General features: G+C 33.0%; 2 long non-coding RNA genes across 2 annotated transcripts; both read right to left on the bottom strand.

The window, feature by feature from the left end:
* Nucleotides 1-879: 879 nt before the first annotated feature.
* LOC107869489 lies at nt 880-2,630 on the bottom strand. Its single transcript, XR_001673821.2, has 2 exons — nt 2,092-2,630; nt 880-1,088 (listed from the first exon to the last, which is right to left on the bottom strand). It is a non-coding gene; the product is annotated as an uncharacterized LOC107869489 (long non-coding RNA).
* A 7,920-nt stretch (nt 2,631-10,550) lies between these two features.
* Nucleotides 10,551-11,995, bottom strand: LOC107869490. Its single transcript, XR_001673822.2, has 4 exons — nt 11,962-11,995; nt 11,704-11,859; nt 11,254-11,622; nt 10,551-11,173 (listed from the first exon to the last, which is right to left on the bottom strand). It is a non-coding gene; the product is annotated as an uncharacterized LOC107869490 (long non-coding RNA).
* Nucleotides 11,996-15,513: the final 3,518 nt, after the last annotated feature.

The following is a 15,513-nucleotide window of genomic DNA, read 5'->3' as shown; positions in this document are numbered from 1 at the left end:
GAAGAAAACTTTTCTTTAGTGCAAGAACCATCAACAAGTCCTAACTTATTTCTTCCTAACAGAGCTATACACATAGACCTAAACTAGATAGAGAAATTTTCCACACCTGTTAACTGGAAGGAGACAATCTGTATACCACTCATATATGAGAGACTGAGGAAAAGAGTATGATTGTAATCCATTGCATTTACAACTCCTGTGTTTCTGGTTATTCCACCATCAGTTTTGACACCATTCACACCATTAGCCATGACTCCAATCTTCAAATCTTTGACTCAAGAATTCCTTCAAGAACCTGAGACTTCCAAAATGAATTGAACACATTCTTTTCCAATCTTTAAAATCAATTGAGTTAGCTAGTTTCGATCCAGCAAACCTATCTCTAATACCATGAAATTATTCTTAGATCAGTGCTTTAACTCTAGCTTTGAGATATGCACTGAATAGCAAAAAAAAAGAATAAGAAGAAGAACGAAGTAAGAGAATTGGAGAAGAAGAAGTTTAGTAGAGTATGTAATACCCTATTTTTACCTAAGGTCAAAACGAGCACGACATTATGAACTCTAAAAAAATAAATTATATACAAAGTCGCAACCTAATTTTTAAAGAAAATAAGGAAGCCTATTTATTTATTAACAAGTATAACTTTTTCAATTTACGAAACCATTTTAGATTTCACGTAATGGTTCAGATTATTTCAAAGGAAAGGAATTAGATATCCTTCAGAATCCCCAAATGTGGTTCTTGACCAGACTTAGGTATATTATTAAAAAAAAAAAATCAACATTTGCAAATATAAAAATAATATAGTTCATATGTTATTGCAAAATACATATAAACGCATGTAAAGATGTATAAACAAAAGTATATAAAGATATATAAAAAAAGAAAGATATATAAAAAAAGAAGGTAAAGAATGAATAAAGAAGAAATTATTTTTAAAGGAAAATTACATAATATTGTATAAATAAAGAACATCCCCGCCAACCATCCAAAAATTCACTATAATTAATATTTTTACAATAATAATAATAAAAAAAATACAGATATAAGAAAATTAAGCTCCTTTAAATATCATTCCCGAGTACCTGTACAAACACATGTAATAAAAATGTTAGTAACAAATAAATAATAAAAAGACATGTGCACATATGTGTATTTAAAAAATATACTTAATTTTTATTAAAAAAAATGAACTCAAGTAAAGTTTTCAAAAAAATTATAACAATTTCATCATTGTCTAAAATATTTATTTTTATTAATTATTTGTATATGTAATATCCATCTTTTTATTTATGCAGGCCTCAAAAATCGAAAAAGAATTTCTTCATCGATCTAAGTGTTATGTAATATTTGCTCAACTAGTAGTAACAAGAATATCCACAAAAAAAATGGCATGCATCACTAACAAAAAAATAGAGTGAAAATCAACAAAAGACAATCATTCTGTTTGGTTCATAAGAACCCACTAAAAATAAAAAATAAAAAGGTGACCCAAAACGTGGTCCCCATAATGATGAAAGAGATATAAACTAACATTTAAGTCAATAATATTAAAAAGCAAACAAAGAAAGAAGAAAAGAGCATTATTTGTCGGCCAGATATGATATTTTCAAAAATAAATAACATTCCGCCTCAAATATCCGAGGAAATGATAATTTCATCGGCCAAATATTGGCCTTAAATATAAAATAATAAAGTTAAGAAGATAAAGTCATAGGAATAATAAATAATCAAAGCAACGTTAGGACCAAGTAATTGACATAAATAACAAAGAGTAATTATAATCAATATTGCAATCAAGTAATAAAATAACAACAAAACATAGTAGCACATAATGATAGAAACACAACATTAATAAACAAAGAAATCTAAACATGGATGAATAATCAAATAAAGACTCATAGATGGAGTTCAACTTTCCATTAGCCAACAACCAATAATTAAAATATAAAAAATTAAAAATATAAGAAGCACTAATCTAACCAATTTTATAAGAAAAACATCTTAAAAGAAATTAGTCAAAAAAATCAACAAAGTCATGAAAAAATAGTAAATAGCGGAGCCTTGTCCGTTTAAACAGAGCTTCACCTACTCCGACAAGATCTGTGAAACCAAAAATCAAGCAATCAAATTTAACGTATACTACTAAATAAAATCAGTGATCGAAGCCACGGATATCAAAGCCTAACAGATCTGCAAGATCAAAAAAAGTGAAGAGAGAGGGGTGTCGTTTTAGTGGTGGCTGAAAAAAGGGTGGCGGAAAAGGAAAAAAATTGGTGGTGTTTTGCTAGAAGGGTGGAGGCGAGAAGGGAGATTAATAGAGGGAGTAGTTGTTGTTTATGAAAAATGAAAATAAAAACGGAGAAGGAGTGATGCGGTTACTGGTTGTTGTTTGTTTTGTTGTTATAGAAAAATGAAAGGGAAATATTATGGCGTGGGTGTGTATTGTGTTATTTTTTAAATAATTGTGTGGTAGGTGAGTGAATTGGGGGGAGTGGGTGGCAGTAAAGAGAAAAGAAAGAGAGAGTGAATTAAGAGAGAGAAAGTGAGATAGAAGAGAACATTTGTTTGTCGGTATGTACGTATAGGTGTGTGTTTAAAACGAAAAAAGTAAAGAAAAAGGTGACTCAGGCCCGTTTAAGATTGCTGTTGCAAATCTGCTTGAGAAATATTTTTATAAAATAATTTTTTAAAAAGATATTTTAAAAAAAATATGTGTTTGATAAATTCATTCGAAAAGTATTTTTGATAATCAAATTATATTTGGATAATTTTTTTCAAGAAGTGTTTTTTTAGACAAATGACCAAAAAGAACGTCTATCAATAGACTTTTATTACTAAAATCAATTTATAGAGAAAAATTATTTTATATATCTATTATAATATTTTCAATTAAATTTTTTTATTTAATTAAAAAGTACGTACTCTAGAATTTTCAATCAATATTTATATAAATAAATACATTAAAAAATTAAATGATGATATATTACTTAAATAGTTTAAATATTACTTAAAATATCAAACAAAAATGAATATAAAAGTTATTTAATAAATTAAATCACTACATATGAAAAAATTAACAACAAAAATAATTGGCCCTTCATACATCACAAAAATTCTCAACATCACTCATTTTCTATGCATTAGAGATATATGATTAATAATAATAACATTACACTAAATAGTGAAATAAAAATATTATTCTCAAAATAAAAACTTAACAAAATCAAAGAATTTTACGGACAACGATATTATCACATATGCTATTATATGTATGCACATAAAAAATTTAATTATATCATGATAATTATTAAAAAAAACATACCTTCAAATGAGAAAGCAATTTTGATTCAAAAAATAACTTATTAATAATAGAGATGACTTTAAATTTTGGAGAACAGTAAAATATATGTATAAATGAGAAATATTATCTGTATCTATAGATGAAGGAGAAGGTGTGCAATACGCTAAACTCGTTGAATGAATAGAAGGTTTGAAAAAAAAGTCAAATAAATATTTAATTTAGCAAATAAATAGAAGGATTCATTTTACTTTATCAAATTTACTAAAATTTAGCAAACACTATATTCATGTTTACAAATATCTAAATGAGATAATATTTGTTATTTTTTGCCTTTTCTTTTGGATATGTCTTTACCATTTCAATTCTAAAATTAAGTAACCAAATTCATATACGTATACTACCTGACGACAAATATTTAAAATAAAATTCTATCTATTATTTGTTATCTTTTTTAATATATTTTTATGGTTTCAAAATTTACTACGAATAAGCAGTCATCATATATATATATATATACACACACTATATACGTATACTACCTAATGACAAATATTTAAAATAAAATTCTATCTATTATTTGTTATCTTTTTTTAATATATTTTTACGGTGTCAAAATTTACTACGAATAAGCAGTCATCATATTTTTATATACACTATATACGTATACTACCTAATTCACTTTTCATGAATTATTTATTGAAAATTAAATATTCGAGAAAAAATTTATATGTGATGTCAAAGTACAATCTTGTAACATGATTCATTTGTCAATTGTTATCACTAATAATAATAAAATAACTTATATATTCTTTAATCATCATCATCAATGATATTTTCAAATTTATTTAAAGAAAATGAGTGAAAATAAAATAAAAATATATAAATCATAAAGAACTATGATTTAAATATGAAATGTAAAATTTTAAAAATCAAACGTTAATCAAACTTGTAAGATAAGTTAATATATATATATATTTGTGTGATAGAGATAATTGTGTCATAAAAAAAAAAATTTCTACTTCTGCTTCTGCTTTTTTTTAGAAGCAGAAATTTTCTGCTTCTTCCCAGAAGCAGAAAAACTACTTTTGCTTATTTTAAAAGCACTTTTGAAAGTTTATCAAACACCCTCTTTTTTTAAAGAAGTATTTTTTTTTTCAAAATAAGTGCTTATTTTGGGAAATAAGCAATCCCAAACATGCTATCAATCATATGGACAAGTTTGCTAAAAGGACACTGTGAAAAACTATTTTGTCAAAGTTTCAAATTTATTGAATAATTTATCAAAAATATACTTAAATTCACATCATCATCAATTTTTTCAACTCAACAACTTCACCCACAAATTTTATAATGATTAACTTCAACCCAATACTTCCAACTTAATAAATTCATCCACAAGTTTTAAATAGTACACTTCAAACCACTCCATCATCTACCATTATATATATAAAATATCTAGGTTTTCAAAAATATTAAATAAAAAAAATTCAAAAGCTAAAATAGAAGGTGGTTGTTTTCCCTCCAAAAAGTTTCGATTCTAGCCATTGTTCTGGCGTTATGTTTTGGCGATCAGCTCTAAATCAGTCCACAAACATCATAAGCTTGTCCATTGCACCCACTGTTACCCCGTTTATTTGGTATCTTCTCAAACACACTTTTCACCATTGTTAAAAAGCTTAAAACCATTCACATTACTCAAAAGCACTTTAGAAAGTACATTACAGCAGCTCAGGTGACTCTAAGTTCATTTCTCTATTCCATAAACCCAAGTATCGTTGATTAGAAGCAATATTTACAATTTTACGGTTTTCATATGGAAAGCTGCCCAGTTATCGACCACTGATCGTCATTCATCGACCGTGAATATAACCCGACCTAGACCATAAGCATAATCTACAGTCGACCAAAGCCTAATTCCACGATGTCTATTACAGAATTTGTTCTGGTTTCTGGTGATTTTATGGGAGAATGGGTGGAGACTCCCAAATGCTGAAAATGGAGACCTTTTACCAAGGTGACAATCCCCGTTGCTGTTCACCGCAACAGTTCGTACGAAGAATTGGTTGCAAACGTAATGCAGAGCGGGGATCTAGATTGCACGTCGGGCGACGTGATGATTAGTTATCTAATGAATTCGAGGGAAAAAGTGAATCCTATGATCATAAATAGTGATGTACGTGTGATGATGTATATGATGGATGTTGATGTAGATGGCTTTAGGCCTATTTTGAGGATAAATATAGCTGAGAGGTCCTTCGAAGTACCGATAAATTCATCAGAACCTCCACCTCCGCGCTCGACAGTCGACGATAATTTCAGTGATTACGAGAATGATAACGATCATCCTATTAATACGAAAGATGATTCTATGCATATGGAAGACATTTCATCTGACTCACAGGACGACGAGGAAGACCATGGAACAGGATCACAACCAGGATATTCCTTCACCGACGATGCCAATTTTCATATCGATCAAATATTCGCAGATAAGAAAGTGCTCAAAATGCTACTAGACGCAGTAGCGGTAAGGCAGTGTTTTGATTATTATTTGGAGAAGTACTGCTCCAAATTCTTGAAGGCGAAATGCTTATCTCTTGGTTGCGGCTAGTTGTTAAGGGTAATGAAGTACGAAACCTCATGTAGATTTTGGATATACAAGTATGTCGGGTTGCACAAGTGCGGTGTTGAACATGCCACCCGCAGGCATAAGTGATTGTCCTCCGAATTGATTGCTCCACTATGCGTAAATTATTTTTGGGATGGTAAGGGTCCAAGCATAAGTGAAATTCAAAGGATTGTATTCAAGGAGTTGCATTACCACGCAAGCTATTGGATGTGTTGGAAAGAAAATGTAATTGCGAAGAACATCATTCGCGGGACACCAGAGCACGGATATGCTTGCTTGCCGACTTTTTTCCACATGGTGGAGTTGTTGAATACAGGGTCTTCCTACATAAACTAGATTAATGGATCATTCGTTTACTACTTCTTAGCATTTGGAGCTTGCATTCGGGGATATGACCACCTGAGAAAGGTAATTGCCGTCGATGGCACACATTTGTATGAAAAGTACGGGGGCTTGTTGCCGAGTGCAGTTGCACAGGACACCAAAAATCACATCTTTCCAATTGCCTTTTGTGTCGTCGATAAAGAGAATGATGCTTCTTGGACCTTTTTTTTCCAGAAGTTGAAGTCTATCGTAGAATATGAACCAGATCTATGTGTTATCTCCGATAGGCATGTTAGCATTGTCAATGCCTTCTCCCATGTTTACAGTCATGCACATCATGGACTTTGCATGAGGCACCTCGCTTAAAATCTGCGTGTAAATCAGCACTGTGGAGAACATCTTTATCTGTTCAACGCTGCGGCAAAGGCGTATACTGTTGATGAATTTAGCGAGCATTTTGCTGAATTGAAGAATAATATCCCCGAGGCAGCACATGTCCTTAAAAATATGCTTGGTTTTGAGAAATGAAGCAGAGCACACTTCCCAAGCAATAGGTGCGATGTGATAACCACAAACATCGCCGAGTCGCTTAACTCAGTGTTGATGGATGAACGGGAGAACCCGGTATTGTACATTTTCAATTCAATTGCTAGAAAATTTGGTGAAAAGTTTAGGGAGCGGCATGCCTTTGTCGCTGGTCAAAACAATAAATTTGTGCCTTGTGCGGAAATGATCCTAAGAGATAATAAGAGTGAGAGAGATTCCTTGTATGTAACTAATGCAAACGGGGGTCTTGACCAATTCACGGTGTTCAGCAACGAGATTACTGCCAAGGTCAATCTGTTGGAGAGGAGTTGTTCTTGTTAGTAATTTGACTTGGTGAAAATATCGTGCGAACATGCGATGGCAGCTTTGCGAGCAAAGTATGGCGATGGCATAGGTTATGGTAACTCCATCTACAAGTACTCTTTGCCAATTTATAAAGCTGAAACTTACCTCCTCGCGTACTCGAAAGCTATTAACGTTGTCCCTTAAGAGGCAGAATAGACTATGCCATAGGAAGTGCAAGATAGTAAGATTTCTCCACCCCCTACGATCGCAAACTCGGAAGGAATAAAGTCAAATGTACTAAGGGAATCGGTGAGACATTCAAGTCCAAAAAGAGGAATAGGTGTTCGATATGCAAGAAATTCGAGCACAAACGAACCACGTGTGGAATGGACAACAAATCGTAGGCAGCCTTTTTTTTTGCTTCAGTTGTAAAGCCACTTTTTTGGGGGATAAATGTTCATTTCTGTAGAATTTAATGTTCAGTTGTAATTGACTTTAATCATTGTCTACGATAGACTACGTAAATTCTATGGTATATCGTTCACACTGTCTATAAAATATTATGTATTGGTTATATGATTGCTTATCAAACACTCTATATTGGTCTTTTTACCACTTTATCTATCCAGTCGATGCAATGAATCATACGCAAACCAAACATTTTCTCTTCTGACACACGTCGACTGACCATTGGGTGGATATATGAAAGGATATCATCTATTGGTCTATAATTAGAGTTCCTTTTTCTATGTAACCCTTTAGTTGTCCTTAAATCCAATATCAGAAACCCTCTTCTTCTTCTTCTTCTTCTTCTTCTTCTCCCAAATAAAAAAACATGCCTCCAAGAAGGATAATACCCCTGCGCCCCGTCAGACGTGTTTCCCCAAGATACTACAACCTCCTCCTTCTTAGGAATGATTTTGATCTCCTATTCTATGGCCTGGGTCAAGACCGCATCTACCTAGAGCGAGAACTCCGTTGAATTGCTTGTTTCCTGAGGACAATTCTGGAAAGGCTTGGAATAGATGGCCCTGACTACATCATCCCCCAACATCTCCATGAAATCTGTTTTTTAGTTTTTTATTTTCTTTTATGTTTATAAGTTTTTATTTTATGTTCATTGTAGAAGAAACTTTCTTGTAGGATTGTTGTTAGAAGAAAGCTTCTTCTTTTTTTTTTTGCTTATTTTGCAAGTTCTTGACGATGTGCCAATGTTATCAATGTAAAAATCGTATGATTAAGCAATTAACAAAGTATTTATGTTTTCAAATTAAGTTTCCCTCTTTTTGGTTATTGTTATTTTTTGTATTTGCATCCGTAGTGAATGCATCTGTAAATACAGATCACATAAACAGTTTATCTTCGGTCACATAAATAGTCTATCCTCAAGCATATACATAGTCTATCGTCGACCTAACATAGTAGTCGATCGTCGATCATGTTAATCAATGGACCAACAGTAAAATTAAAATAGATAATAACAAGTTTTGGGACTGGTGGAATAGAATAATTAAATTAAAAATGATATAAACAGATAATGACATGTTTTGGGTCTGGTGGAGTAGAATAATTAATATAAAAATGATATAAACAGATAATAGTATGTGTTAAGATTGGTGGAATTAAATAATTAAATTAAAAATGATATAAACTGATAATAACATGTTTTGGGGCTGGTGGAATAAAATAATTAAAGTAAAAATATTTTGGGGCTGTCATCGATGTTGATCCATGTCAAATCCATGTTAAAATACTTGTGCTTTGGGGTTTTATCGACCCTTTTGGTCTACCGTAGACTTACACCTTCAGGATTGCATAGATTGGTCTCCTTCTTATTCGTAGACCACAAAGGTCTATGTACCCTTCTATAGACCAATAATTGGATGTTGTTTAAAAATGAATAAATAAATTAAAAATAAATATAATGTGGGTTTGTACACATATGAAGGAGTGTAAACAAGACACATAAACATATTAGATCTTATAAAATTTAGGGGTGGTGAATTAAGGAGAGTCTGGGTGGGTATTGGTCGAAACAAACATTATCCTAAGAGTAATATTTGTCGAAGTACAAGTATGTTTTGAGGATGTTGATTGTATTTGATGACTACCCATTCCACATACTCTTTCAATTAACACTCTTAAATCACCACACCCAAATCAAAAGAGTATGTGGAATAGATAGTTGTTGAACAATCATCATCCTCAAAACACACTTGTGTTTTGACAACCTAACTCTTAGGATATTGTTTGTTTGACTAATACCCATCCACACACTCCTTAATTCACCACCCCTAATTTTTATAAGCTTTAATATATTTATGTGACTTGTTTACACTCCTTCATATGTGTACAAACTCATACTATATTAATTTTTAATTTATTTATTCATTTTTAAACAACATCCAAGTGTTGGTCTATAGTAGAGGTCTATGCATAATCAGGAGATCAATCGATGCACTCCTAAAGTCATAAGTCTATGTTAGACCAACTGAATCGATGGACCCTCAAAGCACAAGTATATTTTTTACTGTAATATTTTTTACTTAACATATTATTGAGGGCTCATCGATTACGAGTGTCTATGGTAGACTTTGGTATCTCGTTGATGGCAGATATAGGTCATGGTCTACGACAGTCTATTAATTGTCACCACTATTTCAAAAAAAATGTTGTTCCAACGGTAATAAATGGCTACTTTTGTAATCCATCAGTGTTAATACTTCATTTTTACTTCATATATAAGGTGTCCATCCCTCATTATTTTATTTCATTCACTTTATTTTATTTTTAAAAAATCTACAATGTCGCAAGAATCTTAAACATCCAATTCTAAAAATACTCTAATTTGTCATTGTGGGAATGCGACTCTCTTGAGGACGTCACACATGGATTCAAATCCAGGTCGCAAATTTTATAATTGTGCAATTGCGAAGGTGAACTGTGTTTTTTTATAAAGTTAAGTTAATCGTTGTGTAATTATTATTTTTTCCTAGGATAATGGCGCATGCTCATTTTTTAAATGGTTCGATGAGCTATTACCTCCAAGCAGTTCATCAATGTTGGGTCCGGGATCCGGAACATCAAATTTTCGTGGCTTGACAAAATTTAATCTACTACAAAGACTCCAAGAATGCAAAGAAAATAGAGATTTTCTTCTGAATTTGTTCAAAGAAGCTGAAGGAAAAAGGTATCACCTCAAAGTATTGCTACATGACACCCAAATAGAGAAGGATCAACTAAAACAAAAATTGATTTTGGACGAAGAAAGGGAGAATGACCTAAAAATGATGTTATGTGCTATAATACTAGTATTCGTTCTTTGAAAAAGTGTAACATGGATGTAGTGATATTGAATAAATAATAATACTTCTATTTTTCTACAATGTTAAGCACTGTTTTTGATAGAATCATAGTCGATCAATCAACACATCAACTTAAAATGGAGCAGCATGGTAATGATAGACTATGAAAGAAGTATATGAAATATTAGATAAATATTCTATGAAACATGGGAATGTCTCAAATATCCTACCAAACAAATCATTCAACACATTAACAATAAAATAATTCAAATGTTTTTTTCACTATATTCCTCCTCATCAGCATAGGTGTTGTTGATTTTATCAACGATATCCCTGAACCCATCTTGTTTTTCTTCCTCATTTTTTTTCCTTCACCTTCAACAACTGCTTTTTTTTCACCTTCCTTTTCTTCCTCACCTTCCTTTTTTCCTTCACCTTCAACAACTGCTTCTTTCTCACCTTCTTCTTCTTCTTCATCAGCTGCTGCTCCTATTTTTTTAGCTTCTTATTTTTACTTGGCTTCTTCAACTATAACTCCTTATTTTTCCTTGCCTTCTTCTTCAACTGTTGCTGCTTCTTTTTCAACTTTTTCTTCTTCTACTGCAGCTATTTCTTTTACGCTTTCTTCTTGGCTCTTATCTTCTTCCATTTCTTCTTCTTCATCATCCTTCTTTTCTTCTTCTTTTTCCTCTTCTGCCACGATAGAGGCCAACTCATCCATTTTGCTCTTTTTTTATCCTTCTTTATTTCTCTCTGATTCACGAAGGTCCACATGCACTGTATCATCATATTACAAAGTGTTACTGCTATTTAAAGCTGAAAATTCATTAACAACATCAATTATTGAATAAAACTACCTCACTCGTGTTGTCGTTCATCCTGTTCTTTTTTCTTCAGTCTTTTCTCTCTAATATAGGAAGCAATATCCAACACCGCTTCCTCGAGCACAACAACACACTTATGAAGATCCTCGGGGGATGAGGTGTCCACTGCATCTTTAGAGGTACTTGGAGTATCATCATCACCAATGCGTACTTCAATGGGGTTACAACCCATATCCTCGTCATCATCACTGTCCTCATTTGAAATAAAGCCAGTCACCTCTTCTAAATCTTCTTTAAACCATCAAGGAAATTATTCTTTACCTCGTCCGTATATGGCTCAAAGGTAATCATGTAGTCTATCTTCATCTCACGAAGAGTAGGGATGATGTACGGGTGCACGTTCTACAAAATATCAATTAGCAATTACATAACATTCGATACAACAGTAGTATTATTATTGCATAATAAAAAATAAGTTCATACCTTGGTAACTTTTTCTTTGTACTTGAATGGGTCGCCTTTGATTATTTGGTCACTTTTTGTAGTGTGCCATCTGAGGATGCGGGGAATGGGAAAGGGCTCATCCATTGATTTTCCAGCAAAATTTTCAAGATGAGGAAAGGCCTTATAGATCCAAACCTGTAAGTAGTACAACAGTGAAAAAAGAACTCAGAGTCTATGACAGAGTATAAATAAAACAAGAATTTACGATAAACTCACTAAAGGGTTTATGGTAGATACCATGAATGCCCAGGGAAATCCGAAGAGAGCATAGGATGCCTTCTGCTTCTCATCAAATACTTCCCTTTGCTTCTTCAGGTCACTTTTCTTCTTCATATAGTCTAGGGTAAGTTGAAATGTCTCTTTCTCCCACAGATAATTCTTGAAGAAACTCAAAGAATCGATCATTCGAATCAGTTTCGCATCGACAACCTTCGTCGAATCTTTTGCAAGCAACATGGTGTGCAAGAACCACAGTAAACAATACTTAAACTTCTGGTCCTCGTTCAGCTTATTCCCCCTGATCAAGTGTAACAAGTTGGCCGCCGTAATGTTTTAGTTTTTCGTCACCTTAAAGCAAAAATGCTCCCCCTTGTCTAACACTTTCTTCATTTTTTATTCACTAGGGTATGATGAGCAGTTCAGCCCCATGATCAAACAAAATTCTTTCAATCCAAAACAGACAGGCTTGTTGTTAATGCAGAACCACATCTCATGATGTATTTTATACCTCTTGACGCGTCGCACAACAAATAATGGACCAATTTTCCATTGAACTTGAGATGTTCCAACAGGTTTCTCAGGTGTCCGAAACAGGACCGCTTGAATCTTTTCTTCAACTCCTGGTCGACAAGAACTTGCTTAAATTCTTGATAAGCAGCTATTCTTGATTTGACTGATATCTTCGCCGGGTAAGATCCGACCTCGTCCATTGTTGTTCGAAGGTCATACCGCTCCACGGAAATAAACCTTGACAAATATGGCACGAACAATGGGTCATTATCCCCATCATCACTGTTTCTCCCACTTCCCTCGCTCTCTTTACTTTCACCACTAACACTGCGCTCGGGAAGGATATCTTCACTAGACTCGACATAGTCGCTTATCTCCTTTAAATCCGGATCTAATTCAGACACTTTCTCGTTAATTTTATTTCTTTTTGAGATATTTTCAAATGTCTTGGCTTTTCTTTTTCTACTTCTATCGACTTTTCCTTTAGGATGGATGGTTTTTTTTACCCATTTTCAATACAATCTACACCTGCAGAACAAATCTCCCATTTTCAATTCATAGACCACAAGTTTATCAATAGAAATAAGTCAATGCTCAAATGAACCCCCCCTAAAAAAACAAAGAAATACCCCACCAAAATCCAATATGGAGTATCAAAATCAAACTTGTGCACCTAATCAAACTAATTAGCTATTAATATTTCAATTTTCACTATTTCAGCCATCATATTTTAAAAGAATTTCATACTTCTAAAAATTGATTTTAATCTAGGGCATTTTGATTTCATAGACCACGGGTCGATTTTATAGACCACTGGTCTACGGACAGAAATAAGTGACTGTTGGAATCAAACTGCCAAAATAACTCTTTAAATAACGATTATTCCACCATTTCACCATCACAGTTCACTCCAAAACATCAATAACTGAACCAAAATCCAACATGCAATATCAAAACATAACAATTGCTAAAAATCAAACCGGTGCACCTAATCGAACTAATTAACTATTAATCTTTCAATTTCCACTATTTAAGCAACCATTTTTTTAAAAGAATTTCATATGTCTAAAAATTGATTTCAATCTAGGGCATTCTGATTTCATAGACCACGGGTCTACGAATAAAAATAACTGACTGTTCAAATCAAACTGTCAAAATAACTCTTCAAATATCGATTATCCTACCATTCAACACTTCTTTGCTAAAAAAACAACGGAACTAAACCAAAACTCCTTAATCAACCAAATTCGAAAAAAAAAATTCCTACATTACTACGAATCGATTAGCAAAAAAACCTGTTTAAATAAATCTACAAATGATCGAAATATGATTTTAACTAACCTTATGAAGCAACAACGACCTCTTAGCAATGCAGAAGAAGGAAAAACAAAAATGGTGTTTGGGGAGAACTGTTCTTCAAAGTGGGAGTTGGGAGAAAATTTAATAGGAGAGAGAACGTTTTTTTTTATATTGGAATAAGTTGATGGGTGTTAGTGTATTATGTTAAATTTGTAGATGGGTGTTAGTGTATTATATTAAATTTGTAAAATTAGAAAAATGATACAATGGTCCCTTGGCCCACATGTGGGCCTACTTTTTCACCCTTTTTCACACTTCCTATATCCTAACCTTAAAAAATAATTCAAAAAAAAAAATTTAGTGTCCCGTTGACAAAATAGTTTTGAGAATGGTAACTTTTGCCAATTTTTCCCCAATTATATCTACTCTTCCAACAAGATCTTTTTTTTTTTTGGTTAAACATTGCATTTTCATTGATAACCAAAAGTATTTACAATCATTTCAAAACAGCCATGGACTAACTTGTATCTCTATCTCTATCACTATTGCTAGCTATAAATATAATCAGTACAATTTAAGCTTGTTTCTTTCAAAATCCTAGTCTAGGGATATACATTGAGTTTCTGGAGTGTCTCGTGCCATTTGGTGTTGTTTCTTTCTCTAATATATATGTGCTGGACGATCTCTTTCAACAATCTGTCAGTATTCATTTGGGTTTTATGGAATCTTCCTGAGCTTCTCTCCCTCCAGATCAATGTAACTGTCATAGAAAAACTCACTGTCAAAATTTTTGCTATTCCATCTTTACTTCTTGCCTTTGTGTTTATCCATTGGATCTCTCCTATCTAGTCTTGAATTACTCTTCTGAATCCTATCCAGTTACACAGCCTTTGCCATAGATTATGAGTTTTATCACATTCAAAGAACAAGTGCTCAAGTGTTTCTAGTTCCTGGCCACAAAATATACACTCTGTTGGAACCTGTATACCAAATTTTATCAACTGAGGCACAGTTGCTAGCCTGTGTTGTACTGCTAGCCAAATTATAAACTTTAATCGAGGGTGGATCTTATTGTGTAGAGTAAGGTTCTTCCAAGCTACCCTTGGATACTGAGGCATCAACAACTTGTACATTTTATGTATGGAAAAGGAATTACCTTGCATTACTCTTGCAAAAGCAACTTTTAGTCCACTATCCACCATGGGATTTTGAGTGATCCAGGTTCTGGCCTCCAATATCTTCCTTATCACCCAAGAAGCATTCTTAGGTATTAGGATTTCCTGTAAGCTTTTGTTTTTTAATGTAGTATCCATGTATCCATCTGATCCACATACAATCTTTATTCCTGAATATATTTCATAGTTGCTTTAGGATTGCTGCTCTATTCCATAAGCACAAGTTTATGATATTCAGTCCCCCAGCAGCTAGTGGTTTACAGATGGAATCCCATGATACCAGTGCTTTTTTGGATATTGTTACATTGCCAGTCCACAAAAAAGTCTTGCATATTTGCTCTATGGATTTGATAACTCTTTTTGGCATCAGAAAGATTTGGGCCTAGTATGCTTGCACCCCAAAAATAACTGATTTGATGAGCTGAACCCTCCTGCATAAGACAATAATTTTGTAGACCAACAAGTAATCTTTGCAGTGATCTTTTCTAGCAGAGGTTTGTACTGATTTATATGCAATTTTCTGGATGCTAATGGTACTCCCAGGTATCTGAAGGGAAGGGACCCCTCAGTAAACCCCAACTCTTCC

The sequence above is a fragment of the Capsicum annuum genome, chromosome 4 (assembly GCF_002878395.1).
Source record: "Capsicum annuum cultivar UCD-10X-F1 chromosome 4, UCD10Xv1.1, whole genome shotgun sequence".
In the NCBI taxonomy this organism is placed as follows: Eukaryota; Viridiplantae; Streptophyta; class Magnoliopsida; order Solanales; family Solanaceae; genus Capsicum; species Capsicum annuum.
Note: the sequence above shows the minus strand (reverse complement) of the source record. Positions and strands in the feature narration are given on the sequence as shown.